The 19,262-nt window shown below is 41.4% G+C and overlaps 1 long non-coding RNA gene across 5 annotated transcripts in view; it reads left to right on the top strand.

Annotated features, from left to right (window-relative positions):
• LOC108444710 overlaps window positions 1-16,625 on the top strand; it is a 55,976-nt gene extending 39,351 nt beyond the window's left edge. For 4 of the 5 annotated variants that reach the window (XR_001859351.1, XR_001859348.1, XR_001859350.1 and 1 more), the window contains 3 exons: window positions 2,210-2,377; window positions 2,846-2,973; window positions 14,592-16,625. This is a non-coding gene — a long non-coding RNA (uncharacterized LOC108444710). The remainder of the gene's footprint in view (window positions 1-2,209; window positions 2,378-2,845; window positions 2,974-14,591) is intronic. The other variant, XR_001859349.1, reaches the window with a different exon arrangement.
• Window positions 16,626-19,262: the final 2,637 nt, after the last annotated feature.

Raw genomic sequence — 19,262 nt, 5'->3', positions numbered from 1 at the left:
TCCAAGTTCTATTTTAAGACAACTTTTGTTCAGTTTCTGTGTGATGCTCCAGTTTCCCTATCCTCCCAGTGCAATGGGGGCTCCTGCTCCTCTGCTAGATTTTTAAGTTCCCTGTAAGCAGGTGTATATTTATCATCTGGGTGATTATCTAACATTGTTGAATAATTGCATCTTTTAATGTTTAGAAGCTAAAGCTGCTCATCACGCTTTTTTGGTATTAACCTCTGTCTTGTTGCTCCTTTAAGAAATGATACCTTGCTTCTCCAATTGTTTCTAGTACTTTGGTATTGGGGTTCTTTTATTTTTCGTCTCAGGTTTCCCAGGACATAAAGATGGCATATTTTTATCTAAAATATATTCCAGAAACTTGCTGATGAGGTTGTGGTATGTATGTTTGTGCCTTCCCACAGGGACTATTTTTGAGCTAGAGGTTTCCAGATCAACTTACAGAATAGACTCCAGATGGTCTGGAATCCTTCTTTAGCAATCTATAGCTAATTAAACATTCAGCACAAATGACTCTGTTTTTAAAGCTGAGCACAGTCTTTCAGAAAAACAGCATATTGATCTTTAGCTTTACTTTTCATAATTTCTTTTGTTTCATTACTTAGTGTTTCTCATTGCTGGTCCTTGCATCTTTGTTGTGTGGCTCAGGGGCCTCTGTGAGGCGCCTTGTATCTTATGTTTCAATCAATAAAGGAAATTAATAAGACCTCTGTGGGCCATTGCTTTTTTTTTCTCTAAGTTACTATGAAGGGGAGAAAATAAAGTTGTGCTGTGGCCTATATTTGTAGCAACTTCTACTTGCCAACTGATCTCATGGAACAAGACAAAGGGAGGTGGAGTGGCTTGTGAGAACAGCATTCTTTTGTTTTCACGGGCTTGATTTGAGGTAAAATACAAACGAGCTGTATGCTGGCCTAGACTAAGCAGCGTTATTTTTGTACCTGAGTGCAAACAGCACAGTACAGTTAGTACAGAGACTATTCCTGGCCACCTGTAGTCAGAGAGACATATCAAGGAACAAACTCATCTCCAAGGAGCAGGTTCTGCTCCTTAAAGAACACGATCAAACTGGGGCTCCCATGAGATTTTTCTGTGAAGCATTCAAATCGGGATTAAGTGTTATCCATTATTTATTAAATGGTGGAAGTTATTAAATGCTGAGCATTATTCATTCCCTTCTGGAGGTATTGTTACAGGAATGTTTCCTCACTGTTCTAGAGCTGAGGGGCCATGGCATTGTGAGAATATTTTTACAGTGCAAAACCAGGCAAATATCAGTTAAAGGTAACAAAAACTTTTTCTGCATCTTATATACCCAAAGATTGTTCATAGCACTATCATTATTGTAAATCCTTGAATAAAGTTTGGTTCAGATTAACTCTAGATTTGATTCATTAAAACAGTTTCAGGCTTCTGGGATAAAGTTAGGACCATGCTTATTAAATATTTCGTTGATTAAAAGCCAGTGTATGTTATTGTTACATGTATATTGACTTAGTATTGGAAGTGATATAAATTGGCTTTAAAAAAAAACTTAGGAATTATTTTTAAAAGGTCTTAATATATGAAAAAATATATCCCTTATAAATGTGACAATTAAGTTGGGGGTGGGGGGTTTGATTGTTTAATAGAGCTTTGGTTCTAGAGGCCTATGGGCCACTCTGGCAAATGAAGTTATCTATGAACACAGGCTCTTCCAGGATCTGATTCAAAGGGTATTAAAGGCAGTGGGAGGCCCCTGGCCCTGGGAGTTCAGAGGCTACATGCTGTTCTGGGACTTCTTTCAGGTTTAATCTGAGAGTGAATTTACCTGACTGGAAGAAAAGAGAAGTGTGAGAGTAGCTGGAGGCAAATTCAGACATGTATAGAAACAGGTAGTGCTCAGTTTTTAGTGTAAGTGAATGCAGGCTGGACTCCATAAGGTTTCTGGACTTTTCAAGTTACGACATTGCAGTTGAGTTACTTTTCAATTAAAAATTTAATGTACTTAACATCTTAAAACTCATTGGGCGAGATCTGAAAATTTATGACCTTAGCCTAGAGCATATTTTAGTCAGTAGTCTTTGGAACAAATTCTGTTGTAAATAAAACATTACAGTGATATATTATGAAGGCAGAAAAACTTTTTGCTGTGGCACTGCACTACTGAAACTTAAACAGTCTTTTTTTTTTTTTTACTGAAATGGGTTTTCTCTCTACTCAGGAAATGTGTGAAGAACTTCCCATTGGATCAGAGTACAGGCAGTGAAGGATTCTCTGGATACCGAATGCTGGAAAAACATTCTGTGTACAGGCAAGCAAGGATGGCTTCTCAGTTAACCTCTGTGGGTGTCAGGAGCCAGTGGCCAGGATTTACTGCATCAAATACATGGTAAACACAGAGGAACAGCAGCACAATGTATTGACTTGGGTGTAATTGTCCAACTGTTTTGTTTTCAGGAACCAGAAAGGGGTTTTGAGGGCAGGCAGAAAGAGGTCATTTCTCTTTTGTAATCTATCTTCTTTCCATCATGTCCACACATGTCAAGAAAAACACAGTATTTTATGGGACTAAAAAAAAACAAAATCCCAGAAATTGAAGCATCTCTCCATCTCCAGGTCCCAGAAAGGCCAGAGATGAAGCTAGGAGAGCTAGAACAACAGCTTTTAAAATAGAATGGAGAGAGATAAAGTTCTCAAACTGCCTCAGAGAAGTCTAGTTCAATGTGCTGCATTGCTTATCCAGCCTAGAGCTAATTTATTGTTCATATTGATTGCAGAAGTCAATCAGAATACTCTATGTCTATGTGCACATAATAACTAATTCCTAAATGAAGGCTTGCTTTATGTACACCTGCAGGTACACAAATACACTTTAGGTGTGTGGTGAAAGCTGATGTCTCAACTCACAAATGGGATGCCTCCAGGATTTATTTTTAACTTTTATGAGGAAAGGAGAATTACAAGAGATGTGGACAGGTGAGTTAGGTAAGTGCCTTCAAAAAGAAGCACCAAAAACCAAGTTCCTCAATTAGTGCTTAAATTAATTTTGCTTTCCAGAAGTCTTTAATTGCACTGGACTTTATAATCAGGTGGTCCACTTTTGCCTTATGTTCATATTTCTTCTATGTTTGTGTGCAATGAAAAAGCCTCAGTATTAGATTTGCAATGTGTAATGCTGACGAGTCCTATGAGGAAAAATATGACAAGTTTACATCAAGTTGGTTAACATGATAGGTCTCAGGAATTACTGGTGAAAATTGCAGACAAGGGTATTTGCTAGTATAACTTCCCTTCCTGTGGGTGCTGAAATATTGGTGTATGGGCTGGGGTATTACAGTAAATCTTAGCAAGCCTGAAAGTCAGCAGCTCAGTGTGGTGTGATGTGCTTGCAATGAATCTTGTCATCTGTAAATCCAAGTTCGCTCTCCTAAAGGTCAGAACTGCCAGGACTCACTGGTGCACCTGGTATTAACTTTCATTATTTCCATTGGCATTGAAAGAGGATACAAATCATGAAGTGTTTCCAAAATTAGATACGGTATTACAACCTCTCCCAGGTCCTTGAGTCTCTGCTATGAGTCATTTCTTTTAGTGTCTGTTTCAGCTCACAGTGGTACGAATAGCGCCTGTGCTTGTATCCCATTCCTGATGAGATTTAGAAATTGAATTCGGCACAAAGGGTGTATTTCACTCTGGGCACCTTCATCCTCTCAGCCCTGCAGTTGGGGGAGCAGTGGTTCTGTAGAACTCCCTCTGACAGACCATCAAATAAGTGCTTCTCACCCATGGTAGGGCTGAGCTGTTTTGGCTTGACTTCATCCCAGTGATTAGAATTATGTCCTCCTCACCAAGCAGAACAAGGCTTAATCACCAGTGAATTTCACTCTTCTGAGTGAAGTTGGATTGCCACTGAAAATCCTAACTTCTTCCTTACTTCAGTAGTCTTCAACTTCTAATATTTTTTCTATAATTCTTGACCACCTCAAGACAAAGTTGACCTCTTCATGTAAATCCTGAGGTACTGCCTGGTGTGGCACATGCTGCTTGTGAAATCATCACTGTTGCCCTTCATGTGTGGATAGCAACTAATAGACAATAAATACATTGGTTTAGTTGATATGTTCATTTTAATAATTATTAACTTAAAGCTTGATGGCTATATAAAAAGTAAAAGGAGCATCACCAGTGCTGTTTTGCAGGTTAATATCATATGGATCTGCAGAAAGTTTTAAATAAAGTTATGTCTTTTATTTGCACACTTTCCACAGGATTTTGTGGCATATTCTGTTTTGATTGTGGGTTTTTTGGACTGTACTGGGCAAAATTAGATGTACACAATGGTCTCCATAATATTGCTGATCCAACAAGGCATAAGTACTCTGTCACTGATGCATGGGAACATATTGCTGTTCTGTATCTCTAGCTAATACTTAAATGATCACAGAATTGTTTCATGGAATGGTTTGGGTTGGAAGGGACCTTAAATCTCATCTAGTTCCAACACACTGCTGTGGGCAGGGACACTTTTCACTAGACCAGATTGCTCAGAGCCCCCTCCAACCTGGCCGTGAATACTTCCAGGAATGGGGCATCCACAATTTCTCTGGACAACCTGTGCCAGTGCCTCACCACCCTCACAGGGAAGAATTTCTTCCTAATATCCAAACTAACCCTGCCCTCTCAGTTTGAAGCCATCCCTCCTAGTTCTACCACTACCTGCCCTTTTCAGAAGTCCCCCTCCAGCTCCCTTGTAGCCCCTTTTAGCACTGGAAGGTGTTGCAAGGTTTCCCTGGAGTGTGTTCTTCTCCAGGCTGAACACCCCCAGCTCATGGTGGTGGTGTATGATGGGCTGCCAAGCCTTTCAGGGCCAGTAGTAAACATCAGGGAAATACTACTGTAGGGGATATAAATAGCAGCTTGTAAGTGTAGCACCTGTGACCACATGATTCTGAGAGAAGCATAAAATAACCTTGTAAGGCTTTTAGGGCAGAAAGCCCAAGTACTTCCAGTATTTGAAGCATTTATATAACCATTAGAAACAGAATTGTTTTCTTTGGGTGTCTTAAATGTAGAAGCAACATCTCTGATGTTCCTAGGAAGTGCAGCTCTACCCTGTACGCCTAGAACAACCAGGCAGTAAAAGAACAGTAAGCCCCAAAGGCCTCTCATGTAAATGGATATGGATGTGGTGTTATAACCAGGGTATGAGCTGGGGCTGCCCAGGGTCCCTGACACAAATGTTCTCCACTGAGTGTTCTTCCCCTGTAGTACCCTCTAACCAACAGTGGTGCTTCATCTTGTCCAGAAACTGAGCAAAAATACAGCAATTTCACTCACTCTGTACAAGACTGGGGAAAAAGCTTATGTCTACTTTTCCCAACGATATCCCTTCTGCAGTTGCTAGGGAAAAAACCCAACAAGTCCCAATGCTGTCTTTTTATGGTAGTTTCATATAATTTTATATTAATAATTGCTATAGTTCCCTAGGCATTAACACCTGTTTGGCTTTTATGAGCCAAATAATTGAATATGAAACTGAGCTCAAGTTGCTGAACTTTGCTTGCCCTGGTCACTGATTATCATTAGGCTCAATGGCTCCTGCTTCTCAGAATGTTAAATTAGTTCTGAGCTTGCCCAAGCGGCGCTCACTGGGATGACCCCGAAACTTTGCATTGGATGAAATGAACAGACCAAACAGCTTTAGCTGGTTGCTTTCCACATCTTGAGGAACTGCAAACTGTCAACAATGCAGAGGTGCATTGATGGAGCACTCTGTTATGGATGTCACAGTCTGGAATGGTAATACACTGATTATGTTACATCCTTTTGTGTGCTCTGATGTGCACACTAAGTCACAGCTCTTTTAAGAATGTGTTCCAGTACATTACCTTAAAAACCTAAAACCTTGACCATGTAAAACCTCATAATTCCAGCATTTTTGGGGTGTTCATTTGCTGATGGTTTTGTGGTGTTTTTTCTAAATTTGGAATACCTTTCCCTTCCCTGCAGTTTAGAGTATAAATCAACCCCCAGTATTGGTGATAATTCTACAGTGAAAGGGGAGTTTTGGAGGAAGCTCTAATCTTAAAAGCTAAACAAAGTAGGAAAAAGTTGTAATGAAAAAAAATTACCCTTTAGCTGAGACCTTTTTCTACTGAGCTTTAGCCTGGAGCACATTGTTATAGGCAAGTTATAAACCTGTAAAACAATGTTTCTTGTAAAGCAGAGCCAATGATCTATGATAGTTGAAAGCAGAGTTTATGGTCTAAAACATCCTAGAATTTGTTTGAAATACTTAATGCATCCTTCAAACACATAAATTCTAGAGCTATGTGAAGTTTTGCTGGCTGTTTGATTCTCTGGGGGACACGTTTTGGGTGACTGATGGCTATTTGTTAAGGTCAGCAAAAATTAATTCAGCTCGTAAGAAACACATTTCTGGTGAGAGACTCTGGAATCACCTTTAAAGAAGCACTGTTCTTTAAAACAAAAAGGGAGTCTTTTATTTAAAATACAAGCTAGTCACAAACCACCATCTTACTATCACATCACAGAAATTTTGGACTTGGAGAGGTCCTTGTCTGCCATGCAGCTCATATTCTTCCTTGTTCATCTGTCAGCTATATTTATTAGTGCTAATGTAAGTGTATTTTTTATTTAAAAGCTTCTGATATTTTAATCACTGTTAATTTTTAATCACTGTTAATTAAAAAGTAGCTTCAAATAAATTGAATGTGTAAACCAAGGCCTCATTCTACTTTAGCTTAGACAGCTTCTTCACTTGGGCAGATCTCCCATCAAAACCAGCTCAGTTGTGCCATGCTCAGCTCAAAATCAGGTTAGCCTGAGCAGTGAGGGCAAACCCATGTCCTGCCCTAGGAAAGCTGCTTTCCTGACCCATAATGGCATTGACTAGTAAAGACTGTGAAGCCAAAATCCTACTTTTCTTTTATCTGGGAAAAAGAAGGGACAGGGAACATTTCCTCCTACTTGCCTTCCCAAGGCAGGAAGGAACATCGAGGATATCTTTCTTCACTGAATTTCTTAGATTTGTGCCCCAAGCCAATGAGGACAGGAGGACATAGGTCAGCTCCATATCAAAATCCATCTGGGCAACAGCCAGAGAGCCCAGCCTGGGTGCAGGGAGGGTATGAGCCCGAGCTAACCCCTGAGCTATAGCCCCTCCCTGGGGGTTATTTGAGCAATGGATAAACAGGACTTAAATTCTACATTTTGGCTTGATGCTGTTGTTCTTATGAGTCGTTGCTCAGAGACAGTCAGGGGAAGGAGAGGTGTGGGCAGCACTGGTGCAGTTTTCTTCCTTAGGAAACGGTGTCCCAAGTGAGATGATGTCAGCGTGTTTGTAACAGGCAGGGACTCAGGCTAGGATGGTGACAAGGAGGGGAATGATATTGTCAGTTACTTTTAATAAAGCTTTTCTTCAGCGTTAGATTAGAGATATGACACCATAAATGAGGCTGCTGAATGACAGGGCTTTGCCTCCAAATGCAATGTTATTAAGGTGAGCTTCCAGTGACATTCCCTACCCCAGGCTACTGGCAGATTAAGCAAGCCATCTCTATTGCTATTGGCACTGATGCAGGATTGTTTCTTTCTCATATCTTCTCTATGCCTTGTCAGTAGAAACTGTGATCATTCGCTTCACAGTCACCAGAGGTGGTTCCGTGAGGCATCAGAGGATGCTGAGTCATTTTTCTTGCTCTCAGCCTGGTGGCTCAGCAAGCCTGGGACCAGGGTATCAGTCATGTACTGCACTGGTGTCATGGAGGGCTGTCACAGGCTCTGCTTGGAGTGCACACAGCTGAAACAGCAGAGGATAGCAGGCAAAAATCCATCTTCCCATCTCTGTTCTTTACATTCAATGTATTAGTCAAATGCCCACAAGCCTGTGAATTTTGTTTTAAAAATGCTTATTTCACTTTGTGATAAATGAAGAGAAGCTTAAGTGGGGGCAGTTTTTGAGCATTTTTAGGGAGTTTTAGGAAGCAGTAGGGGGAAAATGAGATCTTGACACAATCAATACCAAGGAACATTCTCTAGAAATTAAACAGAAAGACTTGTATGCAAAATCCCCAGCTCTAGCAGTTTGAAAGGGACCTTAGGGAGAGGAAACAGCTTAAGATGTATCTTTGCCCTTGGCTGTTTTTCAAAGACTGAGGAGGATAACTCATGTGATGGCCCACACCAGCCCTAATTCTAGCCCTGACATGAGGAACATATGGCAGTGTAGGAAAAATAATAGTTTAAGGGTTGTAGCTGGAATGCACTGTGCTACAGCTGTTTCCCAGGGCTTGGAAAGGGGTTCTGAGGAGCAAAGTATGAGCTGGGGCTAACTAAGCCTCTGCAGAGTCTAGGGGGAAACACAGCCTGAGGAACACAAAGGGAGTTTCAGAATCTCTTTTCTCCTGCTTGGTGTCAGTGCTGGAACACAAACAATTTCTTAGCCAATAGTAACAGCAAGCTGAATTGCTTTAATTGACAGCTGAAAGCTAATTTTGCACATTTCTAGTGGCATAAAGGGTTTTCAAGATGGATAAATACTTTATTTTTGTACTCTTTTTTTAAAGCTTTCCAGTTTCCTCCATGTTCCAGCCTGCTGCAGTCACTGCACTCTTCAGACAAAACTTGGGAGAATGAATCTGTCACAACATGACATGACAGGCACCTGCCATCTGTGTCTGAGCATTACTCTCCAGGAATCAGAGTGCATGAAAGCAGCCTTGCTCATGGGGTGTGCCAGTCACTCCCTGACAGCCTCCCTCTCACTTCATAAAGAGCCCATTAGCAATGGTGATGAACCATGCTCATCCATTTACCAGCAGAACAGGAATTATTAGCTCTAATAAATATATTATTATGTAGCCATTAGGTATCAGTTATAAAGCTGCTTAATGTCTGCATGATTACTTGTAAATGGATTTGGAAAGCAGCTAAATTGGTTATTTATTGCCCGTATGGAACAGCATTATTTATTGGCTTGACTCAGTAAGTTTGATTTTTCAAGCTAAAATGAGATTCTAAGTCTGTAATGAGCTAACCAGGGTGTAAGTCGATTCAGGAAAATTGTATTTTTCTGAAGAAATGCTAAATTTAATGGTAAATATGATTCTAGAATTACCTGGTTTCTCTTTCCTTTCAAGTTCATTAACTAATTACTTTAAAATGTGCTCCTGAGACAAAAATCTGAGAAACTAGGGAATTTAATACAAGCTGCATTGAGATGCTGCTTCCAAGTGGCCCTGTGTGTCAGCAGCTCCCTGCTTGGCAGATCATTTGCTGTACCAACACTTAAAAATTTGCTGCTACAATACCTTAAAAGCCTGAAGCAAATTTAATTTCATGGGATGTAGTCTTCTCACTGAGGTTGATCCTGTTTATCTCCACTGTGTAAAAACTAATTTTTGGCTGATTATTTTCTAGAAAAGAAAGGCTGGGGGTACAGCCTGCTGATTGAACTCTAACAAAGAAAGGCAAGGCAAGAAAAACACTGAGGAAAAGTCAGCAAGTGCCAGAGTGCAGTGTTTGCTCCTTCAGTAATATTTAATGCATGTTAAACATTTAATCCAATAGGCAGATATTGCACATGGATATGCTCCTAGACTATCAGAACAAGAAAGAAAGAAGCACTTTATCGCCCCTGAAATATGTTGGATTGCTTTTAACTACAGAAGGCTGCTGACTTCCATGGGTGTAACAGGGACTCGGGAAGCTCTCGCATTTGGTTTTGTTCAGTAGTGAAAAGAAGTTCCTGTGAAGCAGATCAGTATTATTTGACTTGTATTTCTGGTGAGCACAGAGCTCTGACTTCTAATTAAATATCGTCTAAAAATATCTGCAGATTGTGGTAGGAGGGACAGGGGGTTGGAATCCCAGTGAAAAGGTTGCCACAGCTGAGTGGCACAGCTGAGTGTATTAAAGACCTCCAAGGGGTTCAGGGGACACGCCAAAGCTAATGAAGGCCAAGATGGAAAAGGCACTGCGGAATTCAAACCAGCTGTTGGATGGGATGTGCTGGCAGGGGGAAGCCACTTTCCCCTCACAACATTCCCCCGGGGTTTTTTGTCTCCTTGTCCTGCCTTGCAGCAGGAGATGGGGCAGAGGCTCACTGCCTCTGACGCTCACAACAGGTACAGGGAGGACAACCACTGCTTTTAAAACATAAGCAGGCAGAAGAACAAAAGACCAATGTTAGAGGCCAGTCCCATGTGATTGGTGTCTTTTTATTTCCCCTGGGCTGCAGAGAAGGTTGCAGAAATGCCTGAGTTGTTTGCAAAGGCACAGCTCCCTGGGAAGGATTTGAGGGCCTACAGAGACATTGCTGAATCTCTGAGAGTATTTGGCCTTTTGCTGGCTGCATTTGCCAGTATTTAGTGAACGATGGAATAGATGTCTGCTGTTCCAGTTGTGTCAGACTTAGAAACAATGGGAGATTTTTCAGCTAAATGCTTTTTGTTCTCAAATAAAGACTAACCTTTTTACACAACAGAAATAGTTTCAACCAAAAAAAAAAAAAAAAAAGTTCTTATTTTTAACAGTCTTTGTCTTGAAATCCAGCCCCTACCTTCTTGAATGAAAACCTACTGCTATTTGCAATAAAAAACCCATATTTGTCTCAGTGTTGAAGCAAACCTAGAGGAAAAAAAAAGCATCAAAACCAAGATTAATATTTTCAGGTAATTGGAAGAGAATGCTGGTCCAAAATTGAACTCTTCCCACCTCAGCTTCTATCTTCAAAATGCTTGAATTACCCAATTTTAATACCTCTTAAAAACAGAATCTCAGATACTTAAGTCATGACTGAGGTTTTGAGGTTTTTCTTATAAACTGCTTTTTGTGTTACAACCATATGATTAATCATGAGTGAGAACTGAATTTCTGGTGAGGAAACCTTTCCTGCCTTACAGATGTTTCCAGGCTCAGGGCTGTGTGCAGCTGGCAGTTATCCTGCTGCAGGCTGCTGGATAACATCTCTCCTCTCCCAACACAGCTTGCTTTCTCCATTTCACAGTACAGAAGAGGTGACTAGCAAACATCCTGTTAAATTTGTAAAAATGGGAAGAAGGAAGGAGAAATTCTAGAGAGAAATGGCAGGATGTGCCAGAAACAGTGTTTTGCAAATTAAAAAAAGAAAGGCAGGTGGTAGGACAGTGTTGTACCTAGATGGAGTGAGAAAAGTACTTAAGGAATCTTTTGGGAATCAGACACATTGCCAGCATTTTACATCTTCTACAGACAATTATAGACATTAGAAACTTCCTTAACTTTGTAAATATAGAAGCACTAAGTGATTGCAAAGAATTTTGGTTTTGGTTTATGGCTGGAGGTTCCTTGCTTGGTTTAGTGGATTGTAGTGCTGTTTTTAGCTCCTTTGTACTGGCTTCTTTCTGTTTTAAATTGACCAAAATGTAATAAAACCCACGTGGGTGTTTTTACAGATGACAGCAAGGGCATCCAGCATTAATGCTATAAGGCTCTGCCACCAGAATCCAAGGGCAGTGTCACTGCAGCTGGAAATCACAGTGGTCAGATTTTCCATGGGCTGCTGACAGGAAAATGTAACATATGCTGTATTTCACAAGTACTTATATTTTCAATTCTGCATCACAGCTTGTTGCCTATTATTTCCTTGTGGTTCACTGTTCAGGCTTGAGGAACATTTTTCTCGATTTACAGCTCTATTAAACTGATAAATCAATCACTTGTGTGAAGGGAGGCAGTTTGCTGACATTTGCTTTGCCAACACACTGCCACCCACAACAGCATTCACAAGGTCCTCAAGGATATGGTAAGAGGGAGGAAGCTTTCCCTGTAACTTAATTTTTAAAGCACGAAACCTGATTCTGGTGCTCTGAGCAACTTCAATGAGAATATTTTTGAAGAGCTGTCACTTGCTAATCCAATATTTAACTTGGTATTTTTTTACATTGCTGTATAACAAAACAGCTGCAGTATTGTTCAAGATGTAAAAGACATTTTTCTAAAAAATGACCACCTTAGGCTTTTAAAACTGTAATTACCAGAAGGAAAGAAAACAGAAAACAAACGTTTTGGGGAGCTACACAGAGTATTTTTACCAGTGTTTAAATTGTCTGACAGCTGTACTCTGGGATTTGCTCATCTTCCCTTGAGTGCATGCTTACTTCTGAAACAAAAGTGTCAAGGCAATTATTTTCAGAATGGTCTTGAGACTTCTGTCTGTGGTGCATAAGTTGCTCTATTATGTGACCATTGGTTTAAGCAGTGGTAGACCTTTTTTTCCCTCCTACACCAGACAGTAGTGAGGTTACCTGGATCCTGTAGGTAGAGTTCACTGTACCATGCAGGAGAGTTCCAGCCTTTAGTTATGAGCTGCAGATCAGTGCCAGGGTCTGAGAAAGAGGGTGGGAAAGCAGAGTTCTTGTTGGAGCTTGGTTTCGAACAGGGAACTGCCCAGGTACAGCAGAACAAAGATCCTTTTTTGTTGTCTTCAACTGAACAACCACAGCCAGATCCCTTCTGTTAACACAAGTGATTTTGCACAGTCAAGTAGAAAGAATCATATACACTGTGCTATCTGTTTGAAGACTGGTAGTCTTCTCCTTAGGCAATATAGAAAAATTTGGGGTTAAATTTTATTATTCTGAGCTAGTGGTTTTGTCAAAATCAGCTTATTAATACATATTGCCTCTTTGTTAGGATGATGAATTTATACAAGCTTTATTGAAGTTATTCTTCTTTTGTATGGGTGTAATTGATGGGAGAACTGGCTGAGTGTCTTGGAAAGAGGGAATGTGAAAAAATAAAATGAAGAAGCATGTACTCTGTCAGCAGGGTTTCTCATACGAGTAAGTTTATGCTAATTTTATGTTTCATCATTTATCATAATGCCAGGATGAATCCTTTCATGCCTACATAGGATTTAAATAAAATTAGTAAGAACTTTTGTGTAACTTCTGCAGTAGCACTGAAGGGAACAAATGAACACAATGTGCATAATTATTTTCCTGTTTTTGCAGTGAGAGACTTAGTTGTTGGTCTTTTGTTTGCATTTGACATATAATTCTCTTCCCTAATATTTCCCTGTGCCGTTCTCCTGGTGTTCAGCATTAGACAAACCTGCATCTTCAGGTGAGTGCTGTTCTCAGCAGTGCAGCTGTGATACTGCAGAGGGCAAGCAGGACCATCTCCAGGCCTCCTGGCAGGTTGGGCTGTGTCAGGACTGTGGGTTGTAAAGCACGTGAGGCTGCTTGGAGCACTGAGCTTAGCAGCTGCAGTTCCCTTGTCTAGGGAGCCATTCAAGACACTGGGATGGTGCCTGTTTGCTCTTTGCATTATGAAAGCAGATTCTGACAAAAATTTAGGTGTTTCAAGATGCATTCTGCATGTACACACTGATGAATGAGGAAGATGGAAGAGAAGAAAAGCACCTCAAGGAGGAAAACTCAAGTCTGGGTGCAATAAAGTGATGTTTTGTACTGCTACACTTGTTAAGAAGCCTTGCTTGCCTTTCAGATCCGGTTCAGTCTTGTCCTTACTCAGAGAAACTCTCTCAGGGATAGCCTGAATTCCCTGTGCTCTTGAAAATACATAAAACATAAATAAAATTTTGTCTAACTTAAAGTAGCCAGCTGTGAACAATACAACAATATGTACTGTGTCATAATATCTGAAGTATTGATCCTCTGGACTTCTGTCTCTCAATTGGAGAGATAGGGATTTGATGGACGGACTGCTGAGGGGAGGAGGAATTGGTTGGATGAGTGCATCTAGAGGGAGATAGATGACAACAAGTGTCCATAGGGGTCTGTTTTGGCACCAGTATGTTTGCTATCTTTGCCAAGGACACAGCCAGTGGGATCCAGTGCACCCTCAGCAGGTGTGGAGACAACACCAAGCTGAAGTTGGAACACCTGAGGGACAGGATGCCATTCAGAGGGAGCTGGACAAGCTCCTCAGCACGGGAAAGACATGGACCTGTTGGAGTAGGTCCAGAGGAGGGCCACAAAAATGATCAGAGGGCTGGAGCACCCCTTCTGTGAGGAAAGGCTGAGAGGGTTGGGGTTGTTCAGCCTGGAGAAGAGAAGGCTCTTGGGAGACCTTATTGCAGCTTTCAGTACTGAAAGGGGGCTTATAAGGACAATGGGGACAGACTTTTAATTAGGGCCTGTAGTGACAGAACAAGGGAAGTTTTGAACAAGGAGGGTGGTGAAACACTGCCACAGGTGGCACAGAGAGGTGGTGGATGCCCCATCCCTGGAAAACATTCAAGGCCAGGGTGGATGGGGCTCTGAGCAACCTGATCCAATTGAAGATGTCCCTGCTCATTGCAGGGGTGTCAGGCTGGATGAGCTTTAAAGGTCCCTTCCAGCACAAAGTATTCTGTGATTCAATGATTATGAATTCTGAATGTGTCTCATTTCACTACATCAAAATGCATCTTTAGAGAGAGTTGTTTTTAAACCCTCTTCTGTTCTGCCTCTTCACTCGACTGCTCTGTCTGTCCTAAGCTGACTCTCTGTACACTGTGAATAATATAATTGTTCCTTTTCACTGAATATCAAACATAAGAAGCCCTATTCTACTATATTTAAAAAATCTGCCAGATGCTCTTGTGCCTTTGCAAAGACATCACCAGTGAAACTGTCAGAAGACCACGGTGTGTGAAGAGCTGCATCTTTTGCCATCTATTCTATTACTAAAGCAAAGATCTTTTACTTTCCTGATGTTATTGGAGATACCATTTCCACAGGTGAGAACTTAACATTGTCCAATCACAAGACCTCAATTTATATATTATTTGCTGTCATTAAATATTTAGGCCACACTGTCCCACGTCTTTGTTGTAATTTCTCTGGGCTGAAAGAGTTTAGCCTCAACTACTTCATTTCTGTTGCTTTCCTTGTGCTGGCCTCAGCTTATGTGCTATGTATACTGTGCAGAGTAATGAAAAATTTGAAAAATCAGTTGAGAGATTTGGATGTTTAATTGGCTTAAGCTCACCTCCCAGCTGTGGGAATGTGGGAGCTTACACAGAGAAGGTGATGGGACCAAGGCAAAGGGCAAGTGATGGGGTCTTGCTGCTGGAAATTGTGTCACTGTGGATAAAAAACTATCGTGTTTGGCTGGGCAAAGAAAGATGTTGGGAAGAAATATGTGAAAATGCCCAGGGGAGTGAATATCAGTGGTTCTTAATGCCACTAACAGTTTCAGGTCAGACAGCTTGCAAACCATGCTTGGATTTTGAGGGATATGCAAGAGCTCTGAACCTGAGTAGACAGACATAATTTTGAGAGAGTAAGAGTTGCTTATTGAGGATAGAATGGATATTGTGAAGGACTGAAGACGGCACTGAAACTTCCAGCTTGTTTAAGACATTAATTTCATTCTTTCAATCAATGTGTGTACATCCAAGGAAATCCTTCCTTTCTGATGGATGGGTGTGATGCTAATGTCAAAGCGCACCTGCTGTCTGCAGGCCATACAGAAAGTGAGAAATGACAGACTCACCAAGCTCCTTCTTTATTAAATTTGTGTGGTGCTTGAAGGGAAGGGGCACAGGCTATGAGTATTTTAATGTTCTGGATCAGTAAGTGTTTCCCTGCTGCACAACAAGCACTTCAAAACTGATCATTCTTCCTGTGCTCCAGGCTTCACATCCACCACTGCTCAGTGCACCCAGCACTGCTGGCATTCCCATCCTGGAAAAGGCCACTTTTCACAGACATTGTCACATTGCAGCTCCTACATGAAACAAAGCACACCTAATCCTTTAAACACCTGAGGTACCTACTTGCAAATCTTTCTGAATTTGTCCTTGGCCCATGAATGCAAACTGTGGCATTAAGACAAAGGCTTGTTTTCAAAGTTATAAATAGCTTAGTTCTTATTGTTGTCATAGAATCTGTGGCATAATCCTGTGAGGAGTATTGTGCTTGTCACACCAGACAGTACAATCCATGTTTTGTTTACCCTTTCCCCATTCTGGTTCTCAGTTTATAGCAGTGCCAGCTGCAGGTGTGGTGGAGGCTTTATGACATTTCTCTGACGTGAAGCTGAGACCATTAACTCTGACCCCTCTTTCAGAACATTTTCTGCATCTCTGCCTTACCTGTTTTCATTGATTCTGTCTGACTGCTATGAAAACCCTTTTTATATTGCAACACATACTCAAAACCACAAATGTTACAGATCTGGATCATGAATTTATTCTTTCCTAGTGTTCATCCAGCCCATGGCAGTTACCATGTGACAGCAGCTCTGGGAAGTACCTGGACATTTTAGAATGTGGTACTTTCTGTTGAAAAGATGATTTTTGCCAGATATGTTTCACACCATAAACATGCCACTGTACATGGTTTGGTGAAAAACTCCACAAAACAAAAGGAAAGGAGGCAAAACAATTTGCCTGTTCTAGCCATATGTCCTGGGTTGCAGTGTATTCTATTACCATCCTCATGAGCTGTTGAAACCAGGTGGGGCAGTGTTTCCTTGCCTCCTCCCTCCGGACTATCTTCTGTTAATGAGCTCATCAGCGCCTTGCTTAATGACTCATCATCCCGTTGTGAGATGCTCCACCCAGAGGGAGGAACCAAGCATCCCATCCTGGATATAATCTGAGATTCCAAACACTAGAAACAACCTTCCCACTGGATTTCCAGAGGACAGGAGCTACACAGCCACCACTGGACCTTCTGAGGAAGAGCAACCCCTTTCTACAGGATCACTGCTTCAACAGAACCACATCCATCACTTCAGGAGGACTGCCACCACCACCCTGACTAACAGGGTGTCAGGTTGTATCCTGACTCTGTCAGTTTAACCCAGTGTTTTCTGCCTTTATTTTTTTGATTTCCCCATTAAATTGTTATTCAGATGTGGTGCCTCCCACTGGTTTGTTTTCAAACTAGTACACCATAGGAGGGGTAATTCTTTCAAGACATGTAGGGATAGGATTTTTGTTTTAAAGTCAATTTGCTACTGGCTACCAGTTATTACTGCTTGCCTTTGTGTAGATGCTATACCTTAACAGGCTTCCCTCTGCTGAACGTGCCTGAGTTCAGAATTTAGGGTCCAAATGAGAATGCAAATGCACATCAGGTTAAAATGTATCTGCTCTGCTCTTAACAAACCATTTCTGGGATAGGATACTCTTTTTTTCTCTTCAGACCATTTCCTCAAGTCCTGTCACTGGTGAAGAGATCAGTGTCCGTCCCTCCTCTTCCCTTTGTGAGGATATTGAAGACCACAATGAGGTCTCTCCTCAGTCTTCTCTTCTCCAGGCTGAACAAACTCAGAGACCTCAGCTTCTCCTCACAAGGCTTCCCCTCCAGACCCTTCACCATCCTCATGGCCTCCTTCGGACATTCTCTAATACATTAATGTCTTTTCTATACTGTGGCACCCAAAACTGCCCCCAGGAGTCGAGATGAGGCTGCCCCAGTGCAGAGCAGAGCTGAACTCCCCCCTGTACACACGTGCTGGAGTGAGTTTGGTGCCCTGCAAGGTGAAGCTGAAGTGCTAGGGAATGTTTTTTTATCTGAACTTTGCAAACAGGCACTGGTGGTTTAACATCCCCAGCTTCTGGATGCTGCCCCATATCCTTTTCTCCCTCTCTGAATCATTATCTGTAGCAGCTTGGCATGAATGAGGCTTCATGAAACTCATTACCGTCCCTTTTCCCTATTGGAATTTCTCCTGGGCATGATGACAATAAACAAGTAGAACTGCATGGGATAAGATTGCACTACAGTGTTGATGCTGTTCTTGTCCGGATAAGTATAATGCTTAAGATGTCTCCTAATAATCTGGCAGCTGCCTGTTAATAACCTTTCATAAAACAACAACATTTTAGAAATTCTGTGCTCTGGTAGCAGTCTAATCTGTAATAGAGTCGAAGTTCTTAAGAAGATGATGATCAGTTGCTGTTCATGAGCTGAAATTAACATAATATTCAGTTAGAAATTATTTAGTTTATATACTGGCATAAGAGATTGACATACATCAGGAAATGGGGAATATTTCAGAAGATGGGGAACAGAAAGGAAGGGTTGAAACCTTGGCTAGAAGAGAGCCAGGCTGGTGGCCCTGAAAACATAAGAAAGTGCTATAAACTGTGAGGAAGCTGACAGATGTAGAGGAGCACAGATGTCAGAGGGCTGTGATCCCCAAAATGCCCATGGATAATGTTCAGGGCATGTCTAAAGAGCTGCAAGGGAAGCACCACAAGTGCAGTGAATAGGGAAGGCACATCAGCCTCCTTCCCCTGTCAGCTGACAATGTGCCCAATGAGGGGGGCAACAGACCAAGGGCAAACCTTGCCAGGGCTGGAAGCATGGAAAATGAAATGGGGAGAACCAGGGTGCTTGGCTTCATATGATGAGAGAGGCACCTCAGAGACCTTGCAGGAAGGGAGTAATTGGTGGATGTGATGTTCCCAGCCTATCAACTTTATACAAATTGACAGAACAGGATGTGCATGCAGAGGGCTGGCAGCGGTTTTGGAGTCTAAAATACAGTGTAACCAAAACAAATTATTGTTGTTGGGGAAAAAAAAAAAACCAGTCTGAAATCCCTCTGGTTGGAAGTATCCTACTGTAATAATAAAAATGTAATGATTGTATAATTACCCCTACTCTCAGCCAGGATTTAGATAGAGGATAGAGTTTAGAGCACCTGCAAAGTCAGGACAGGTATTAATATTGGGATGTATCAGCTACCAACAGAATAAATGCCTCATCACCTATGACAGGATATAGAAATACAATTTTTGGAGCTGCTTTCCAGAACAAGTAGTCTACAATCCCAGAAAAGCTCTGTCCTGGCTTTGGTCCTGAGTGGTGCACAGGACCAGCTCAAGAAGCATGTGGGAGAGATGATCTAATAGCAATTGCAGGATGATTAGGCTTAACCCTGCAGCAGGAGAGACTAAACAAATAAATCCAGGACACAAGTGTTCAGTTTAAAGAAAGGGAACTGCATACTAATATGGCAAGTGGCTAAAAGGAAGGAAAAGGATTAAGGAAGGAGCAGACTAAAAAGCAAGAAGCGTAGAGGTAGCCTAGACACTTCTGAGAAATCCTGTATTAGCATTCAAGACAAACTGTGCTGAAATTTGAAAAGAAATTAGAGTGGTCCAGCAAAAGCCCTTCAGGACTAAATAGAAAATTAAAGGTGATTTCCATGTAGGAAGGACTGGCATTTGTCACGGGAATTTTGTCCTTCAGAATAGACCATGAAACTCCATATGGCAGACCAAATGTAACCAGGACATTAGG

This window comes from Corvus brachyrhynchos, unplaced genomic scaffold (genome assembly GCF_000691975.1).
Source record: "Corvus brachyrhynchos isolate BGI_N302 unplaced genomic scaffold, ASM69197v1 scaffold281, whole genome shotgun sequence".
In the NCBI taxonomy this organism is placed as follows: Eukaryota; Metazoa; Chordata; class Aves; order Passeriformes; family Corvidae; genus Corvus; species Corvus brachyrhynchos.
This window is presented reverse-complemented; position numbering and strand designations above follow the sequence as displayed.